At 39.6% G+C, this 20,109-nt stretch overlaps 1 protein-coding gene across 1 annotated transcript in view; it reads right to left on the bottom strand.

The window, feature by feature from the left end:
• The window catches only part of LOC102910758 (cytochrome P450 2C18-like), a 52,155-nt gene extending 35,058 nt beyond the window's left edge, over window positions 1-17,097 (bottom strand). The window contains exon 1 of the mRNA XM_076563026.1: window positions 17,015-17,097. The gene's annotated coding sequence lies outside the window, so the exon portion shown is untranslated. The remainder of the gene's footprint in view (window positions 1-17,014) is intronic.
• Window positions 17,098-20,109: the final 3,012 nt, after the last annotated feature.

Consider the following 20,109-nt stretch of genomic DNA (forward strand, 5'->3'; position numbering starts at 1 on the left):
GTGTGGTGACATATAGATTAACAGAAATGTGCTAAGTTTATGTGTAAGAACTAGTCAGTAGGTAGCCTTATCTAGTGGCTGAAGAGTTTTAATTAATATAAGCCTCTGTATATTTACTTGTGTCTGAGTGACCACAGTGCTGGGCAGGACACAGGAAAACTTTTGGCTACACCACTGTTGTTCACCATTGCTTACAGCTCAGAATAAGTCTATCAAACAAACAAACAAAAAATACCCCATGATAGGAATTAACCTATTGTATGTCCTCTGTTCTTGTTATAAAGCCAGAAGTTTTACATTAAATAGAAGCACTCCATTTGAATTCAAGGATAATACAGTAGGATAGTCTCACAAACAGAAAAAAAAAAAAAGAAATCTTGTTCTCCATAACTAAGAAAGATGGAATCCAAGAGAACTTGTTGATGACAACTTGGAAAATTGTCAACCTCAAAATATTACTAAGAGATTCTCATTCTGTCATTTTCACAAATAAATTTTATTTTACTTTATTTTTTCTTTTATTAAGAGATTTTCTATTCATTTAACATACCAACCATAGATTCCCCTATCCTCCCCCCTCCTGGCCTCCCAGCATTCCTCCCCAACCTACCCCCTTTCCTGCCTCTTCCAAGACAAGGTCTCCTATGGGGAGTCAGCAGAGTCTGGTACATTCAGTTGAGGCAGGTCCAAGCCCCTCCTCCCTGAACCAAGGCTGTGCCAAGTGTCTCATCATAGGCACTAGGTTCCAAAAAGCTGGCTCATGCACTGGAAACAGGTCCTGATGCCACTGCCTGGGGCACCATAAACAGTTCAACCTAAACAACTGTCTCACTTATCCAGAGGGTCTAGTCCAGTACCCTGGGGGCTAATGCAAACTTGTACAGCCACTTTGGAAATCAATATGGTTTCTCAGGAAATTGGGAATCAATCTTCTCAAGACCCAGCTATACCACTCTTGGGCATATACACAAGGAATGCTCAATCATACCACAAGGACACATACTTAACTATGTTCATAGCAGCATTATTTGTAATAGTCAGAAACTGGAAACATCCTAGATGCCCCTCAACTGAAGAATGGATAAAGAAAATGTGGTACATTCACACAATGGAGTACTACTTAGTAGAGAAAACCAATAACATCATGATGCTTGCAGGCAAATGGATGGATCTAGAAAATACCATCCTGAGTGAGCTAACCTAGACTCAGAAGGACAAGCATGGCATGTACACACTCCTAAGTGGATATTAGATGTAAAGCAGAGGATAACCAGACTGCAACCCACAGCTCCAGGGAGGCTAGCTAGTAAGGAGGACCCTAGGAAGGGCACATGGATTGTCCAGTGATGGAGAAATGGATGAGATCTACATGAGCAAACAGGGAGTGAGGGGTGGTAATGGAGGGCAAGGGCCAGGGGATGAGAGCTTAGAAAAGTAGGAGGTTCGAGCTGGAAAGGGAACAGAGTGGGAGAAGAAGGAAAGAGATACCATGATAAATAAAGACACCATAGGAATAGGAAGAAGTGGAGTGCTAGGGAGGTTCCCAGGAATCCACAAGGATGATTCCACCATAGACTTTTTGCAATAGTCGAGAGGGTGCCTGAACTGGCCTACTCTAGTGATCAGATGGCTGAATACCCTAGCTGTGATCACCAGTGACTAAAGGATGCAGATGCAGAAATCCATGGCCAGGTCCCAGGCAGAGCTATAGAAGTTCAATCAATGAGAGAAGAGGGATTCTATGAGCAAGAGATATCGAGACCATGACTGGAAAAAGTACAGACACAACTAGCCAAACTAGTGGAATTACAAATAAAATTTTAAAATGCACAATAAGAAAACAAACTTACAAGTAGAACAACTGGGTGCAATAGAACATGAGTGTTGTAATCCAAATATGAAATGAGTCCCATTGGCTCATGTGTTTGAACATTTGAAGGCATCATTTTGAAAGAATATGGATTCATTAGCAGATACAACTTTGTCCAAGGCAGAGGTTAATTTCTTCAGAGTATTTGTGGGTGATGAGGTTTTCCAACCTGAATTCACCTCCCATTGCTCTCTGCTTTCTGTTCCAACAAAATGTGAAGCATGGATTTCTCCCAGTTAGACATTCCTGCTATCAGAAACCACCTTTCCCAGTGCCTCTCCTGTTGTGGAATATTATTCTAAGATGTGTTACTTTTGTTCATGTTGCATATGTTTAACTCTGTGAAGCTGTGTTACTATGTCTGTTTAAAACACTTGATGCTCTAATGTAGAGCTGAATGGCCAATAGCAAGATAGGAAAAAGAATAGATGAGGCTGGCAGTCAGAGAGAATATATAGGAGAAACCTGGGAGGAGAAAGAAGGAGAAGTAGCCAGAGAAGGAGGAGGACTCCAGGAGCCAGCCACCAAGCTACACAGCAAGCCACGGAGTAAGAGTAAGTTTTACAGAAGTAAGAGAAAGGGAAAAACCTGGAAGCAAAAGGTATATGGGCTGTTAAGTTAAAGAAAGCTGGAAAGAACCAAGCCAAGCTAAACCCAGGCATTCATAAGTAAGAAAAAGCCTACCTGTGTGATTTATTTGGGAGCTGGGTGGAAGCCCCCTGCCAAAGAGTAAAAAATAACCAATAACATTCTCCATACATGGTTAACTGTAATACCTCATACCTTGAGTCAAAATAAACTCTTCCATCCACAAATTGCTTCCTGTCAGATATTTGGTCACAGCAACTAGAAAAATAACCAACAGAGAAAATTCATACAGAAGAGTGGGGTCATTCTAAACCACCTAAATGTGACATTCTTGAGGTTTGGAACTGGTCTGCTAGAAGATTTTGTAAGAGTTTGGAGATGTGAGCTAGAAAAGTTTGGAGTGCTATAGCAGAGCTTAATGCGACATCTGGCAGGAGTTTGGAGAACTAGAATGCTGAGGGAATGTGGGCCACGGGAGACTATTTCACAAGGTTTCTGATGAGAAATAACTACTCTTCAGGAACTGGACTGAAGGCCATTCATGCTTCATTTGGACAGAAATTCTGACTGCATTTATGTTACAACAACTTGAGTAAGGCTGGATTCAAAAGTAATAAATTTGTTTAGTAGAGGAAAAAGTCAAGACAGGACAGCATTTTAGGTGTGGCATGCTTCCCGATCACTGCTCTTACCCAGTCTGCAGTGAGAAAGAACAACAAGTGGGACAGAACTATAGGAAAACAGAGAGTTTCATGGGGAAAGGATGGGAAGCACGTCTAATGTAGCCTGTACTTGATGGATGAAGGTACTAAAACAGTGTAACTGGGAAAGATAGTACCAACACAAACTAGAAACAAGGAGCTCTGCATTGAGACAATAAAAAAGATTCCCTGGGAACAAAACCCCATTGATAATAGGTTGTAACTTATAAGAATGCAAATTCATTTTAAAGGAGAAAACAACAGTTTTCATTTCCAAAAGCCTTGTCTTTGAAGAATTTCCTTATGAGGAACCTCAAGAGAACACAGAAGTCATGGCATATGTAGCCCAAGGAAAGCTATAAATTATCTTGATCTTGCAGCAGACCCTGGTGGCATTGTCTACATGGTTAATAGCCTTGTAGGCATAAAAGATGGAGTTAGAGAGTCATGGAGGCTTGCCACAGGCTCGAAAAAAACCAACCATTTAAGACCAATTAATGTATCTCAGGATGGAATTCCACACAAGAAATAAGTAAGAGACCATTACATGAAGCTGAGAAGGTGAACCATTTGTAGCAAGTAAGACCTCATGCTGTTGGAATGCCAGTACTATGGGACATTTGCTGAAGAAGCCTCTATACATAGGATGTAGCTGAGTCAAAACATTAGTCACATGAAATATGGAAGACAGACATCAGGGGTTAAGGCTACCCTAAGGTGTCAAAATCTAATGGATTCCATCATGAGGCTCAGGTGCTGGAGATTGAGCTGCAGGTTTTTTTTTTATTCCCTACTTGGTTTCATTCTTCATTTATTAATCATTCTTTCCTTTCTCTGCTTCCATTCCTCTCCTTTGGAGTGGAAATATTTACCAGATCCCATATCAGAGGTGTTCCCCTTTTCTATTTTAATAAAAAGAAAAAAAAAGCAAAAGGTTATGACTAACAAAAGAAAAACTATATACAAAAGTACAATAACTATATACAATATATACAAATAATAAATACCTAAACAGGTATTGGACAAATTAGAGAAAATAATTCCATTATCTATCCTATTTTGGTAAATCCAAGATGTATCTAATGCACTTTCTGTGGTGGTAATCTAATTGTACTGAATTATTATTTTGATTGTATGTTAATAAATAAAGTTGTCTGGGGGTCAGAGCTATTAGAGCCATAGCAAGAGTGTGGCGGTGGTGGCACACGCCTTTAATCCCATAAGATCTCTGTGTTCAGGGATACAGTCAGCATTGGAGACATATGCCTTTAAGACCTAGGGGGCTGTACATTCAGACAGTGACGAGGCAGTCATGTGTTTGGGTTTACAACCAATGAGAAGGCAGAACAACATACTATAAAAAAAACGAACCGACAGGAAGTAGGTCTCTTTTCACGAAGCTGGGACAGCAGGAGGAAGGGTGAGATTTTAGCTCTGAGCTCTGACTTCTCGGCTCTCTCTTTTACATTGTTTCTGTGTTTCTTATTTAATAAGACAGTTGGTTACATCTACATCTGGCGCCCAACATGACAAGAATCCATTAAAAACTGCTTGGCTTGGCGGCAGGTCCGCTTTCCCGCAAGGGCGGCAAGCGGCCCGCGGAGGCGGCAGCGGCAGCGGCGGCGGCACGCGGCGATCGGCTTCTTAGTCCGAGCAGTGGCTTCTTAGCCTGGGTCTAGTGCTGCTTGACCTCAGGCTGGACTATCGGTGAGCTGCTTGCTTAAATCCTGCTTGCTTAAAGCCGGTGCTACAAACAACTCAGACCTGCCCTGCCGAACAGGGCCCTGCCTGTAAAGCCAATGCACGTGGTCGGAGCTTAAGGAAGTCAGACCCAAGCCTTGACTCGGCACAAGAGGGAACACGTGGCTGCATTTAAACTTTAGCCAGCTACGCTTTCTTGTTCTCTCTCTCTCTCTCTCTCTCTCTCTCTCTCTTTCTCTCTCTCTCTCTCTCTTTCTCTTTGGATTTACACCTGGGACACTAGGTGGCTGCTTTGAAAATCCCCTCGAATTTCTACTGTTCTACGCAGATTTAGTAAGTCATAATATATCAGATATTTTAAAGGAAACTATCTAAAAGAGAATTTTTTTCCACATTAAAAAACAAATGGGTTTTATGTGTACATTGGAAGAAAATTGGTTTTTGTTCGAAATTTTAGGCAGTCTGGCAATGGAACAACTATATAATATTAGTATTGGTGGAATTATGCACCTTATCACTATAATAATCCACATTTTAATATTTAAAAAGATAGTCAATTTAAGTGCCAGGATAACAGCTTTAGAAGAACTTGTTAAACCTGTAAAAATTCAGACAGAAGAAATTAACAGTGAAGTTGTTTCAAGTTGGGATCATAAGGTTGCAGAAAGAAAGCCTGTTTTCACACAGTCACCCTTAATTTATCCTGTAACCATACAGCAGATGCCTGATCAAATGGCTACACAAAATACTTGGGCTCCAATTGAAATGTTGGATTTAAAAAGGTTTAAGGAGGCAATAGTATCTTATGGCATGCATTCCCCATATGTAAAGCAAATGTTAAACACTTGGTCAACATATAATAGGATAGTACCACAGGACTGGCGGGACCTTGCACAAGGTGTTCTGGAACCCAGCCAGAGACTTCAATTTCTGACTTGGTTTAAGGAGGAGGCTAAAAACATAGAAAAACAATGGAGGGATAAAGGAATACAAGTTTGCCAGGATCAGCTTATGGGCGAAGGCCAATATGCTTCAGCACAAACACAATGTTTATATGATGTCCAAACCCTAATTTTATGTCGAACAGCAGCCTTGAATGCATGGGACAGAGTTGAGGAACCAGGAAAAAATCTGAGTCATTTACAAAGGTGATGCAAGGCCCAAAAGAGTCTTTTACAGATTTTTTACAAAGACTGGCTTCAGCAGTAAAGAGAATGGTCTCGGATTCAGAAGCTAGTAAGGCAATAATTGAATCTTTGGCCTTTGAGAATGCGAATGCAGCATGCAAAAGAATAATCAGGCCATTAAGGGCAAGATCTGCACCTATGGAAGATTGGATTAGAGAAACAATTAATGTTGAAGCTGATGAGCATGATGATACATGGGTAGGAGAAGTAATTTCAAAAGGTTTGAGGAGTGTTAGATGTTTTGGATGTGGAAAGCAAGGACATTTGAAAAGGGACTGTAGACAGGTCATTCCCAGAAACAATGTTTCTTCAAGGAACAATGGCAACAGAATGCCCCTTCCTTCTGGAGTATGCAGAAGGTGTGGTAAGGGAAAACACTGGACCAACAAATGTAGATCAACAAAGGACAGACAGGGTAATCCTTTGCCTCAGTCTTCGGGAAACTCCCAGAGGGGCCTCAGGCAGGCCCCCAGTGCAAATCCAGTTCAAACCTTTCCTGCAGCCATAGAGGAAATGCCTGCTCTGGAGAGCAATTAAATAACCAAATGCCTATTGGAATAAATCATGCTGGTCAGGATGATGAAACAGAGAGAATAGAAAATTCAGGAGAAAACATAAAGAAAATTTTTTGGCAAACTTCTATTAATGAACAAAGACCAAAATTAACAATAAAAATAAATGGTGTTTTGTTGTCTGGTCTGGTAGACACAGGTGCGGACGTTACCATAATTGCACCAGAATTTTGGCATCCAACTTGGCCTCTTCAGGAGGTAAATGTTCAACTGTTAGGAATTGGGACATTATCTCAGGTGAAACAGAGTGCAAGATGGCTCGAATGTATAGGTCCAGAAGGACAGAGATGAAAATTAAAACCATATGTGGCTAACATAACTATGAACCTGTGGGGTCGACACTTGTTGCAACAATGGAATACTCAGATTAACATCCCTCCAATCTCAGAAACAAATCATAAACTAGCACATGTTACTGAGAGAAATATTAGAAGATATTGTTCTAATGAGTGGTCACCAGCCATCCATATTATACAAGAACAGGGCACAATAACTGATGATCTTCCAAAGACACCAACAGCTCTACCTTTAAAATGGTTAACAGACAAGCCTGTATGGGTCCAGCAATGGCCTTTAACAACAGAGAAACTCCAGGCTTTAGAAGAGCTGATAGAAGAACAGTTAAATGCTCAGCATATTGAAGAATCAACCAGCCCTTGGAATTCTCCTGTATTTGTTATTAAAAAGAAATCTGGTAAATGGAGAATGGTAACAGACCTGAGGGCAATTAACAAAGTAATTCAGCCAATGGGTTCTCTACAATCTGGGATGCCTTTGCCTACTCTGTTACCAAAAGGATGGCCTCTCATAGTTATTGATTTAAAAGACTGTTTCTTTTCAATACCCTTACAAGAAAAAGACAGAGGAAGATTTGCTTTTACAGTGCCTACTTATAATAATTCTCAACCGGTTAAAAGATTTCAATGGAGGGTCCTCCCACAGGGAATGTTGAATAGCCCAACTCTGTGCCAATGTTTTGTACAGCAACCATTGGAAGTGATACGTAAAATTTTCCTAAATCTATAATTTATCATTATATGGATGATATTTTACTAGCTGACTCAAATGCAGATACTTTAGAAATAATATTTGAAGAATTAAAGAAAATTTTGCCTTGCTGGGGATTACAAATTGCTCCTGAAAAGATACAAAGAGGAGATTCTATTAATTATTTAGGATATAAAATAGAGCTACAAAAAATTAGACCCCAAAAAGTGCAAATTCGGAGAGATAGACTACAGACTCTTAATGACTTTCAAAGATTATTTGGAGATATTTCTCATCTACGAACTATTGTTGGGGTAAAAAATGATGAACTGACTAATTTGTTCAAAACCTTAGAAGGTGACAAGGACTTAAATAGTCCAAGAGAATTATTACCTGAAGCTGAGAAAGAATTAGCCTTGGTAGAAAAGAAAGTGCATGAAGGACACGTGGATCGTATTGATCCAAAGCTGGATTGCATTTTGGTTATTTTACCTTCTAGGCGTTCTCCTACTGGAATATTAATGCAGAGGGAAGATATTATATTGGAATGGATATTTTTACCAAATAAACCAAATAAAAAATTAAAAACTTATGTGGAAAAAATCTCTGACTTGATTTACAAAGGAAAACTGAGACTTTGTCAATTAGCAGGCATAGACCCAGCAGAAATTGTCGTACCTCTGACTGAGGAGGAGATTGAAAAATTATGGACAGAAAGTGAACCTTGGCAAAGAGCTTGCAGTAATTTTTTGGGAGAAATTAACAGCAAATATCCCAAAAGCAACAGAATTGATTTTATAAAGAGAGCTGATTGGATCTTGCCTCGAATTGTACGGCAAAAACCCATATCTGGAGTTCGTACATTTTATACAGATGCCAACAAACAAGGAAAGGCAGGTTACAAATCAGAAAATTTAAGTAAAGTGGTTCAAAGTCCGTATAATTCAGTTCAAAAATCAGAATTGTATGCTATTCTGTTGGTATTAATGGATTTTTCAGAACCTCTCAACATAGTAACTGACTCTCAGTATGCTGAAAGAGTGGTGTTACATATTGAGACTGCAGAATTTATCCCTGATGCTTCAGAATTAACTTCACTATTTATTCAATTACAAGATACAATCAGGAAAAGGAATCATCCTTTATATATAACTCACATTCGATCCCATACTGGTCTGCCAGGCCCTCTAGCACAAGGCAATGATGAGATTGATAAATTATTGATAGGAAATGTGCTGGAGGCCTCAGAATTTCATAAAAAACATCACGTCAATAGTAAAGGTTTAAAAAAGGATTTTTCCATAACCTGGCAACAAGCCAAAGAAATAGTAAAGAAATGTCCTACTTGTTCCTTCTGCAATCAAACGCCATTACCAGCAGGATGTAACCCAAAGGGTACTCAGAGAAATGAAATCTGGCAGATGGACGTGTTTCACTTTGCAGAATTTGGAAAATTGAAATATGTATACCACACTATCGATACTTATTCAGGATTTCAATGGGCAACTGCTTTGAGTTCTGAAAAAGCTGATTCTGTAATCACTCATTTGCTAGAAGTTATGGCCATCATGGGTATACCTGCACAAATCAAAACTGACAATGCTCCATCATATGTCTCTGTTAAAATGAAACAGTTTTTTGCTTATTACAATATAAAGCATATTACAGGCATACCACATAATCCTACAGGTCAAGCAGTTATAGAAAGATCAAACAGAACTCTAAAGGATATGCTAAATAAACAGAAATGGGTAACAAAAACCCCCAGAAATAGACTGCATAATGCTCTTCTAACTTTGAATTTTCTGAATGCCAATGAGAAAGGAACAACAGCTGCAGAGAGACATTGGATAATAGAAAAAACTACAGAATTAAATCAGCCTATATACTTTAAGGATGTGCTGACCTCAGAATGGAAACCAGGGTATGTATTACATTGGGGACGAGGTTTTGCTTTTGTTTCTACAGGAGAAGATAAGCTGTGGGTACCATCAAAATTGATAAAGGTTCGATTTGAACAAGAGAGACCTCTTAATTAGAGGAGGTGATAGTTCATCAACCAGCATGAACATCCAATTTAAACTAACTGGTATCAATAACACATGCCTTTTCATTTAATCAGATAATAACTTGTCAAAAGGAAACATCCCCAAAATTAGTCTTGGGGAAAGGTTTTTGTTTTTGTCTTTTAGGAGAATGAAGGTTAAGGAATTTGAAGAACACTGGACAAATGAGACAACTGAAGAAAAGGGACAAATCATCTATCCCAAGAAACAGAGTGAAACGGTGTATGGGTATATATTATCTAAAAAATTTTTATGTCTTCCTAAATGTTTGTTTCTGCTTTTCTCTAAAGATTTAACACTATTGGTTTTCAAATAGTCCCAGTTCAACTAAAATTTAAAGCTGACTTTGGAGTTGGAGAATGGCTCTCTCCTTCTTTAAAATCAAGCATGTTGTTAAAAGGAAAATGCAAACTCCCTGTATCATGCCAGAATAAGAGCCATCTTCTGCTATGGTACAGGACAAAAGCAAAATTAATTAAGGGACTATTCTATTACTAATCTCAACTCTTTTGATTCTATTCTGATTCTTTAAACTTTTCTTAAAGTATAAATTTTATATCAAAATTTACAAGATTAATATATATATATATACATTTTAAACTTTGTTAAGATATGAATGGTCACATAGAGTACTAACTAATTCTAGAAAAAAGGCTAGCTGCATATATATGTTTTTGTGTTCGAGTCTCTTATCAGTTTTCTGCAGGAAATCACGGCCAGGCCTAACATCAACTGAAGTCTCCAGAAAGAAGATGGGGCCCCACAACAACAACAATTCCACGTGGACAATAATAATATCATTAAGCTGACAAACATCATCCACAGATCAGCTTTGAACTACAAGGTGCTCAGAGCAATTTTGAGATGACTAGCTGAGATGATCCAGTCTCAAAGACTACTTGAATAAGGACTTGAGATAAACCCTGAACTTTGGCATTATACACGGACTGGATAATGAAGGATATAGTTACCTCTCCTAGAATTTGACAATTAACCTAAAATTTTTCTTTCAGGATAAAGAAAACTTCGCCCATACACAGCAGGAAGCAATTTTAAGAATACGATGCCCACATTCCCAAAGAGGTGGTGTGGGGAGGGTGGTTTTTTGGTCTTTTTAATGGGTTTTGGGTCTGGGATAATTTTCAGTGTTTAGGGTGGTTGGTTACAAGTTATTGTCAAGGGTTAGGAAAAAGGCTAAGCAAAGGAGATTAGATTTAAGGTTCTTGTTTAAAAAAAAAGAAAAGAAAAAGAAAAAGAAAGAAAGAAAAGAAAAAGACAATTACTAATTTTAAATACTTTACATTGGATTGGATTGTTTTATATTGTATACAAATTTGAAATTGATATTGTTAGAAAATGCTATATGTATATTTCTAATTGTATTTATACCATTCATTTAACAATGTAATGCAAATTTCTGATCCTTGAATGTTATTATTATCAACTATTAGGATATAAAGAAATGAAAGTTAGTAGTTAGACATTACAATAGAACTTGTTGTCATATTAGATATGTTTTAAAAATTGAGCAGAGATGTTTTAGACAGGTCATCTTCAAACCCTTCAGAGATCTACAGAATATGGCATTTACAATGATTTAATAACTTAGAAAATTTTTCTTTTTTGAGACATGTTGGCTCCTGGCAGTACCAATCTACTTTAGAGAAAATATGGGCATTGAAGAAACTGCATATGGAGTCAACTTTCATTTTGGCAAAAGTTAGCCACTGGACAACAAAGTATCCTCGAATCAACAGGACAAAATGGACAGACAGATCACGAAATAAGGGACTACTGATTCTTGCCAAAACAAGTGTGGTTATGGCTTTATCAAAAGGCATCTTCTGAGGCCAGGACAATATGGCCCCATCCCTGAAGTGGCCTTCGCATCCGGAAAAGGTACGGTGCCCTTTTCTTCGAAGGCAGCTTAACAGGCAGAGGGCCGATGGATTCTGTTGTACAATGGAACAGCAGCTGAAAGCTCATGCCTCTCAAAAGTAGACTGGCATTTAATAGAGGGATGTAGAGAAGAAGGGGATGCTGAGATGAAGCCATATATATACAGCCAAGAAGAATGGACAGCTGAATTAAAAAACTGTCAACAATTTCCAGAATTTAAAATCCTGAATCATGACAGGATACTAGTGGAATTCAGGTGTTTCTGGTACGTGGACTGCTCTCACCCAATGTGAGGTTGAACTGTTGACCTTGTGTACATCCTACTTCACAAATGAGTCTGTCAGATACACTAAGCCTATAGGCTGAAGATGATGCCCCAACACTGCGGAGAAACCTCAGGTGACTGCCCAGGCAGCTGGCTGTTTCTGTCAACTCACAAAATTTTTTGGAAGTTGCTTGCATGCACTTCCTGTTTTTATTTTTGTTAGCTAATATTATTCCCTTCTTGGGTCTCTGAGGGAGTTGAAGATTAGTTAGTTATGGTTGAAGATTAGTTAGTTATAGTTGAAAATTAATTAGGATAGAAAGTGCATTAGATACATCTTGGATTTACCAAAATAGGATAGATAATGGAATTATTTTCTCTGATTTGTCAAATACCTGTTTAGGTATTTATTACTTGTATATATTGTATATAGTTATTGTACTTTTGTATATAGTTTTTCTTTTGTTAGTTATAACTTTTTGCTTTCTTTTTCTTTTTATTAAAATAGAAAAGGGGAAATGTGGTGGTAATCTAATTGTACTGAAATGTGATTTTGATTGTATGTTAATAAATAAAGTTGCCCGGGGGTCAGAGCTATTAGAGCCAGAGTGTGGCGGTGGTGGCACACGCCTTTAATCCCATAGATCTCTGTGTGTTCAGGGATACAGCCAGCATTGGAGACATATGCCTTTAAGACCTAGGGGGCTGTACATTCAGACAGTGACGAGGCAGTCATGTGTTTGGGTTTACAACCAATGAGAAGGCAGAACAACATACTATAAAAAAAACAAACCGACAGGAAGTAGGTCTCTTTTCGCGAAGCTGGGACAGCAGGAGGAAGGGTGAGATTTTAGCTCTGAGCTCTGACTTCTCGGCTCTCTCTTTTACATTGTTTCTGTGTTTCTTATTTAATAAGACGGTTGGTTACATCTACAACTTTCTATCCTAATTAATTTTCAACTATAAGTAACTAATCTTCAACCATAACTAACTAATCTTCAACTCCCTCAGAGACCCAAGAAGGAAATAATATTAGCTAACAAAAATTAAAAACAGGAAGTGCATGCAAGCAACTTCCAAAAAATTTGTGAGTTGACAGAAACAGCCAGCTGCCTGGGCAGTCACCTGAGGTTTCTCCGCAGTGTTGGGGCATCATCTTCAGCCTTGTCTTGTTCTTGATTTTGGTGGAATTGCTTTGAGTTTCTCTCCACTTAATTTGATGTTGGCTGTAGGCTTTTATTATGATTAGGTATGTTCCTTGTATACCTTTATCTTTTCAAGACCTTTATCACAATGGGGTGTTGAATTTTGTCAAAGGTTTTTTCATCATCCAATGAGGTGATCGTGTGGTTTTGTTTTCCTTTCAGTTTGTTTATATGGTGGATTGCATTGACAGATTTTTGTATGCAAAACCATCCCTGCATCTCTGGGATGAAGCCTACTTGATCATGGTGGATGATTTTTTTATGTGTTCTTGGATTCGGTTTGCCAGTATTTTATTGAGTATTTTTGGATCAATGTTCATGAGGAAAATTGGTCCTTAATTCTCTCTCTTTGTTGAGTCTTTGTGTGGTTTGGGTATCAGGATAACTGTGACCTCATAAAGTGAATATGACAATGTTCCTTCTCTTTTTATTGTGTGGAGTAATTTGAGGATTATTGGTATTAGCTCTTTGAAATTCAGGTAGAATTCTGAGCTAAAGCCATCTGTTCCTGGACTTTTTTTGGTGGGGACACTTTTAATGGCTATTTATTCTTCCTTAGGAGTTATAGATCTATTTAAATAATTTTTCTGTTCTTTTACAAATGTAGGTGCCCTTGAATTTGGGGCATAGTTAGAAATGTCATCTATTATTTTTCTTTTGATGAGTATGGAATGTTCTTCTCCATCTCTTTTGATTTATTTTAGTTTGAAGTCTATTTTGTTAGATATTAGAATGGCTGCACCAGTTTGATTCTTAGATCCTTTTGCTTGGAAAAACTTTTTCCCAATCTTTTACTCTGAGGCAATGTTTTTCTTTGATGCTGAGATGTGTTTCTTTATGCAGCAGAAGTGGGGGATCATGTTTTTGTTTGCATTCTGTTAGCCTGTGTCTTTTTATTGCAGCATTGATTCCATTGATATCAAGAGACCAATGATTATCAACTCCTGTCATTTTGTTGTTGTTGGTAGTGGTAGTGTGTGTGTGTGTGTGTGTGTGTGTGTGTGTGTGTGTGTTTCCCTTCTTTGCATTTTACTGGTATGAGATTATTTGTTGCCTATGTATTCTGGGGTGTAGTTAACCTCCTTGGGTTCAGTTTTTCTTTTAGTACCTTCTGTAGGGCTGAATTTGTAGATAAGTATTGCTTAATTTGACTTTGTCATGAAATATCTTGCTTTCTTCATCTATGGGGACTGAAAGTTTTCCTGGGTATACTAGTCTAAACTGGAATTCATGGTCTCTTAGAGTCTGTAAGACAACTCCCCCGGTCCTTCTGTCTCTTAGAGTCTTTAATGAGAATTTGGGAGTAATTCTAATATATTGCAGCCCAAAAGACCAGGTCCCAGGGCTGCTCCAGAGTAGTAAAGGAATGCCACAGAGTAGTGGGACTTAGGAGTGATTTTATCTTCTGAGAGAATAGGATTCACACATGTACTCATATATTTCTCTCAACTTGAAACCAGGCCCTCTTTTCTTACACAGCTGATATATATCCAACATAAACTCTTTAGGCAATAACAGTTTCATTTCAAATTTACCTTTCATTTCTAAAGTAAATGAGAAAACACAGAGTGTCCTGATAACACACTTATAACATATCTATCAGTTTCCTAATTAGTAGGGCAGCTGTGGCTGCAAGGGAGATCTAGCCATTCTGTTATCTACTAAGGAGATAGCCTATAAAGAATTGTAAAGTTAAACTATTGGAGAGTCCAGAAAACAGAGAAATTGTGTATTATATTCTATATTTTTAAGTTTAATAAACATTCTAAACTAACATTTTGTGATTAACAATCTTAAAAGTGTCAGTTCCTCTCAGACTTGGAATGTCTGTACTGACAGGGAAGGGCAGACTGCAGTCCGGAGAGAGTAAGCATGGCTGCCAGGCCCCTGATATGCAGGCTAGAAAGTGCAAGGTGGGGGCATGGCACTCTCCAAGGGAAAGCAACCCAAATCTTAGAATATATTCTCCTATCCGGTGTGCAACCCCAGATCACAAGAACGTACACTTGTAATTCTTCCTCAGGCCTGTGAATTTAGATTATTCTCTGTAGCCCTTGCTAGTTGAGAAAACCTTTCCTGCCATGTAGTTAGATGAAAGCTGTTTCTCTCTGGGCATTGGTTAATTGCTTCCCTGGCACCCGTGTAAATTTCAAGATCCAACATAAGCAGTTAGTTAGCTGAACCTTGAGTCTCATATCATAAAACTGAGGCTAGGAGTTCATGTAGAGTGTTAATTGCTGAGGAATTTGTGCAGAGTTAATCTTTGGTTTTATGTTATCAGCCAGACTTTAGCAAGAGAGAAGTTGTCACGAAAGTTGCTTTGTGCCTATAACCTTGGTCCAACAAATCAGACACATGGCAATTTTGTCCTTGTGAACCTGGACTGCAGCTGGCAATCTGTCCTGCGTTTCCTTGTTAAAGTTTATCTTACAATCCATTTGCAGGGCCATTTGTTCTATACCGAGCTTACTCTGGGGCTTTGAATCAGTTAATTTTATAGAATTGTTTTAAAGTTTGGAAGATACTTTTGTTGTCTCATGTCAGCCCGATCTATGATATAAAACAGCTTTCAGGTGTGACTCACAGGCCATGTGTATAATGATAGCCCTAGCTATGAAACATTGTTACTCATCAAAATTATAGATTAAGGAGGAGTCATCTTTTAGACAGTCCACAGATATAAGTGCTCATAGATTGAGATGTAATCATGAGAATACATGTACACATTACATGAGATTACACATTACAAAAAGGCAGTGAGGAGATTCCACAGCTATTTTTGCACATGTGGATTTAAAGACAGAAGCAAACAAAATTGAGTCTGTGGCCTCATAAGCCTACTTTGAATGGTATTCCTCCATCAGAGAATTATTCATCTGGTGGGTTGACACCTGAATATAAATTGTCATCTGCTGTATTATGTCACAGTTCATGACACTAATAAGTCTGCCTTTATATGTTACTTGGCCTTTTTCCTTTGCAGCTTTTAATATTCCACATTCTGTATGTTTAGTGTTTTGATTATTATGCTATGTGGAAACTTTCCTTTCTGGTGCAATCTTTTTGGTGTTCTGTAAGCTTTTTGTACCTTTATAGGCATGCCCTTCTTTAGGTTAGGAAATTTTTCTTCTATAATTTTGTTAAATATACTTTTTGAGTGGGGATTCTTCTCCTTCTCCTATTCCTATTAGTCTTAGGTTTGGTCTTTTAATAGAGTCCCAGAATTCCTGAATGTTTTATGCTAGGAATTTTTTAGATTTAACATTATCTTTGACTGATAAATTTATTTCTTCCATCATATCTTCAATGCTTGAGATTTTCTCTTCCATCTCTTGTATTCTATTGGTGGTGCTTGCTTCTGTATTTCCTGTTTGCTTACTCAGATTATCCATTTCCAGATTTCTCTGTTTGTATTTTCTTTACTGCTTCTATTTTAATTTTCAGGTCTTGAACAGTTTATTTGTCTGTCTGTCTGTGTGTCTATTTGACTTTCTTGGCATTTTTAAGGGAGTTAATGATTTCTTCCATTTTTTTTGTGGCCTGCACCTGAGCAGCTAAAGTCCTCAGGCATTAGGAGTTGGAAGCAGTTGTGGGATGGATGGTGAGGTGAAGGGGTGGTGGGATGGGTCTTTGGGAATGGAATCTCAGGAGTGAGGCAGTTCAACTGGCAGGTGGGTCACTCATTGTTCTTCTGACTGATGTGGCCTGCAGCCAAGAGGCTGAAGTCTGCCCTATATATTTTAAATTACTTTCTTAGACCTGCATGTAGCTAGAGTTTTCCTGCCTTGCCCACAGTCAGGACAAATCTTTGTCACCCGCCAGTCCCACAGCCGCTCAGACCCAACCAAGTAAACACAGGGACTAATATTGCTTCAAACTGTATGGCTGTGGCAGGCTTCTTGCTAACTGTTCTTATAGCTTAAATTAATCCATTCCCACAAATCTATACCCTGCCACGTGGCTCGTGGCTTACCGGTACTTTACATCTTCCTTGTCCTAGAGGCGGCTCCAGGCAGTGAGTCCTTCTGCCTTTCTGTTCTTTTATTTCTCCTCTCTGTTAGTCCTGCCTATACTTCCTGCCTAGCCATGGCCAATCAGGTTTTATTTATTGACCAATCAGACCAACTTGACATACAGACCATCCCCCAGCACAGCCAAGTGCAGACCATCTCAGATACCTGCACTCAGGCTTGTGGTTCTAATCATCCTCTATGTGGATCTGCTGGGCAAAGCCATGAGGAACCCAAGAATGGGCTCCCACAGGACATACAGAACATCCCACAGCACCTGCATAACTTCTATCATTTTTTCTTGACCTACATAACTTACTTTTCTGTTTCTCAAAATCTTTAGAAACTTCAAATCTTTCTTAGCATGAAGCCTTTCAGCAAGGTATATATGATATGGATTGACCAGGAAACTGGATGTTTGCTGTTATGAAAGCTGTAGTTAGCCATCAATGCCATCAGAGATCTGAGAAGGATAAAGTTTGTTGCAGGCAACCCTGTGTGGACACGCCTTGGGGGAGCGGGCGAGAAGGTGTGGTGTGAACAAAATAGGCTCCAGGACTCAGGGGAGTAGCAGAGCTCACTGCAGACTCATTTATTGCAGAAACAGGGCTTACCTATATATCCCTTTCCCAACACCCCATTGGTCCTCTAGGCCTCTAGGGATGTGTTGTTCTTTCTCCATTGGCTCTGTAGACTATGGACCTCCACAACAGCAGTCTCTAGCCACCAACACAGACTCCAGGTTGGGCCAAGGGGGAAGTTACTATAGCACATGCTCAATTGAGTTTGAACAGCTATGGCCTATTGGCCATCGTCTTCCTACACATCCACCCTTTTTGTTCAGTGTATAGGCAGCCCATCAGGAGTCAGAGTTCCAAGCTCTGGCCTTGTTGACACCACTTTAGAGAGCATCCAGCATGATGGACCATGCTTGTCTTAGGTCAGCTTGTCTCACAGGTCCTTACCTATCATTGATTACCAACTCTTTAAGGATGACATCTCCTGGGAGCATGCCAGGGCAGAAGGAGGGGTATTTACAGAATGGCTTCTTAGATTTCAGAGAGCCAGGCCTAAACAAACTCACAAAGAGGGCCATTCTCAGGATGTTTAAGAGCCATAAGGACCTGAAGGGTGGACTTGTTGATTGTGCATTGCCATGCCACGTGCTGTAGGAGACACTTAAAAAGAATGATTAGCAGTAAAACAGTATAATCAATTATGGAATGGATTACAATCCCTGAGGGATTAAGGAATCTTTCAAAATTTGACAAACCTTGAAGAGGAAACTGGCTTCAAAAGACATGGCCAGAATCCTAGTCAGATTAAGATGGGAGATCTGTTCCCAGAGTAAAACAGAATTATCTATCACCAGGCAGAAGAACTGGTGTCATGGTTGGGATGGGCTGTGTTGAGCGTGGTGGTTTGGGAGGCATCAGCTGGCAAGGCTGCTCTGCCTTCTCCTCATTTGAGGAGGGTGGGGTCTCTGCCAAAAAAAAGGGCACCGAGGTGATAGAAAGGTTAACACTAGCCTGCGCCTAGCAATGTTTGTTATCAGCGACAACTGCTTCCTCTAAAGAGGACTTAAGACTGGCAATAATGGTGAGCAGGATAGAAACAAAGGAAAGGGGGGGTCATGGTTATGCTCGATCCAACCTTGCACTTGTGGACAAGGAAAAGGACATGCATCCAAAGATCGAGCTTGCACATGTTCTCCAGAGAGATCCAGGGAGCTAGCATAATGGCCTCATTCCAGAAATCCTCCAGATCAGCAGTGTTAACTTAGAGGCCACTAGTTATAAGGAGAGATTTTAATGCCCTCACTTGAGGTTTCTCACACTGAGAAGGCAAATTGTCCATCCTGTTGTGAGTAGAGAGAGCAGAGTGGAGTTATCTAGTGGAGATGTGATCTGGGAGAAACAGGGATAGAGACAGGGAATCCATCGACAAACAAAGACAGGAAGTGTGTCAGACCCAGATAGCTCAAGCTTAGAGGGTGACTTCCAAAGCTCATTAGGCCATGGCCTTGTGCTCACATGGTGTCTCTGGACAAGAAGAGGAAGTCGGGGGCCACTCTAGGGTTCTACCTCCTGAGAAGTCAGCCATTATGTGGAGATGCCACCAAAAGCAAAATGTGTACTTCCATGGACAAACAGACTAGAGAAGGAAACAGGGAGAGAGGAGGTACTTCCACTCACCTCTGAGAAGACCAAAGACATCAAATAATAAGGGGCCACCTCATTGAGTAAACACCAAACAGGGGGCACTGAACTATACCCTGAGTATGAAGGGGCATCTCAGAAGGTGAAATGGAGAGAGCCGAACCCAAGCACAGCCAAAGTCTATGCCAGTATGGGAACCCTGTGTTGGGTACCAGATGTTGCAGATGACCCTTCATGGACACCCTTGGGGGAGTGGATAACAAGGTGCAGAGTCAATGACATAGGCTCTAGGAATCAGGTGAGTAGCAGAGCATACTTCACACTGGTTTATTGTGGAAATCAGGCTTGCCTTTGTATTCCCTTCCTAGCACCCCATTGGTCTTCTCGGTCTGTAGAGATGTGTTATCCTTTCTCCATTAGCTCTTTCAATCATGTGCCTCCATGTCAGTGGTCCCTAGCCACTGCAGCATACTCCAGGTTGGACCAAGGGGGAAGTTACTATAGCACATGCTCAATCAAGCTTAAATGGCTATGGCCCAGTTGGGCCTATTGGCCATCTTCCTCCTACAATAGTTGAGTAGGAATTATAATGAAAGTGGTTTTCTGTATCAGTTAAAATGATAGAGACTTACTTAGATCATAATTTAAGGCTTACATGTTTCATTGTAGAAGCAGTTGATCTTCAGATGTCAGGAAAGAGCAACAGTTAATCTTCAGTTGATTCACAGAGCAGTGGACCTTCAACTGTCAGACTCAGGTCTGAGAAATTTTTCCTAAAAAGAAAGAACTTGGGAAATTAACCTTACTTTGATGAAACAGGGCACAGCAGTCAAGATGAAGTTTCCACAGTTTGTGCAGGTTCCTGGTGGCAACTGAGGCATGGGGCAGTTCCGCCCAGG

Source organism: Peromyscus maniculatus, chromosome 1, assembly GCF_049852395.1.
Source record: "Peromyscus maniculatus bairdii isolate BWxNUB_F1_BW_parent chromosome 1, HU_Pman_BW_mat_3.1, whole genome shotgun sequence".
NCBI lineage: Eukaryota > Metazoa > Chordata > Mammalia > Rodentia > Cricetidae > Peromyscus > Peromyscus maniculatus.